Genomic DNA, 2,247 nt, shown 5'->3' on the forward strand with positions numbered 1-2,247 from the left:
GACTCAACAGTTTCAGCAGATAGAAAAATTTTATTAGAATAATGTAGTTTGCTTACAAACCAGAGGTCTTACCAGACGCAAAAGTATTACTCGTCTGGTGCATTTTGGGTTAAAATGTGTTTGCTTGTCCTTCAGTGAAGTAGCTCAGGCTGGGTAGAGTAGTCAGAAACTTTAGTCAAGTAAGAGTAGTGTTACTTCAAAATATTACTAAATGTAACTAAATGCAACCAGGTACCACCCACCTTTGGTTTGCATTTAGTTTTTTCACAATAATATGTTGTTTTGGCCATAATAAAAATCACCCAGCTGCTTTGAAAAAAACAATGGAAAGATTAACAGTTACCAATTTATATTTCACATTCTCAAGATTTAACTGGCTCTAAAATATATTTTCTCTTTTGTTTTTGGATTAAAATAAACAAGCTGACATGCCTGATATCCAGATAATTCACCACAACAAATTGTTACTAAGAAAATGAGCTAGATGATGTTTGGTCACTTACACGACTTCTTAGAAATATTTGAAAACAAATCCACTGCCACATGATAAAATTAATTACAGAAGAGTTTGTGTATCTTTCCCTTTGTTTTTCAAAAACAAATATAAACTGGTGATTTTCTCATTGATTTCTGGCTACATTAAATGTCAACAGAAATGTTAACATTGTTACCAACAATAGGTTTGAGACAGAGTTTAATCTTGCTGTATAGAGTGGCACAAACACAGCTGGTGGCTTTTGAGTTGTTTTATGAGCTCAGTTTATCACATAAAGGTCAAAACTAGATCAAACATGTCTTTTACAGATTTATAAATAACATATATTTCATCCACTAAACTACTTTTATAAACTGAAGTGGGAAGAGTAATGGGTCTGGGTTTTATAGTGTAATGTTTACAAAACTAGAGCAGCAGCATATTAGATATATAGATGTCATTTCCTTAAATTTTGCTGCCAATGAAACAGAATGTCATGAAACAGTTTAAAGAAAAGGTCTGAAAGCTTTTTTTGAGTCTGTTACATTGAATTTTTTTAAAACATTTTTTTCCAGTTTAACCTTCAACGCTTTCTGTTCTCACTGGAATATTTTTCCTTTTTGTGAAGCCACTGATTACTCACTTTGTTAGAGTACCTTTCCTTCTGAAATCACAGTTTTGGTGTTAACAAGATATTTCATGCCTGCCAAATTGTGTTTCCTTTAGCTTCTCTGTTGTTTTTTAAAAGAACGTGAACACTAATGTTTGTGTTAAGAAAAGTTGCTGTTTAATAATCAGTTTTACAATCTAAACTTGGTTCTTTGTTAAGTGATCAGAAATGACTGGAAATTCAAATCTGCCTCGAGGCTCAAGCTGCACTTGAGTCACAAAGACTTGAGGCTTAACTTGTGGTGTGAAGACTTGATTGGAACTGGAGGCCTGAGTCTCATGAAAAGATTCATGCAATCAGAGGCTCACAGTCAGCCATTAAGTGTGTAACATTTGATTTAATGACTATTATTCTCCCTTCTGTGTTAGTGCATGATTTACAGATGACTGCTTGTCAATATTGCACACAGAAAGTATGGTGATGGTTTGTTGCCACTGAGTTTATCAGTTTTTACCGTTGAGCAGCATTTACAGTAAGTAGGACACAGTAAATAAGCTCTGACACAGATGTGCCTTTTCTCTTGTTTAAGGACTTGCTTGATTTATTCAGCAGGTATCATGAGCTATTAAATAGTTACAAACATTTTACGTTCATGATGATGACAATGATATGTCTCCCAGACAGGATTATAATCCTCCAGATCGTTTCTAAGCAAAATATGAATAATTTCTTGAGGGTCGCTAACTTGTCAGTCAGGTCTTCTTGTTCCTGTGCTTCATACTTTTATTCCTGCACCCACCAATGCGTCCTGATAATGATATTTACGTTCTCCTCGTTTTGTTCTGTTTTCACCACATACATAGTAATCTCAGTTGCTGCTGTGCTTAATTTTGGGACCTCACTAAACTCCCTCCTTTTGCAGACGTTCAGCATGTTCTTTCAGCGTTTACTATTAGCAGATGCATTTCTAAAATTATTTTTGCTCCTTTTGTCTGTTTTTTGGAAAAGCCAAACACATTCAAGAGGTACATTAGTTTAATATAAGGATTTGAGATTAATCATTTAAATTTATGATCAACAGAAACTCTTGCCATGTGATTTAGGAATGTTAATTTTACCCATTTGATTTTAGACCTGACTTGGATTTACAGCAAAAGATTTG

This window comes from Xiphophorus maculatus, chromosome 16 (genome assembly GCF_002775205.1).
Source record: "Xiphophorus maculatus strain JP 163 A chromosome 16, X_maculatus-5.0-male, whole genome shotgun sequence".
NCBI lineage: Eukaryota > Metazoa > Chordata > Actinopteri > Cyprinodontiformes > Poeciliidae > Xiphophorus > Xiphophorus maculatus.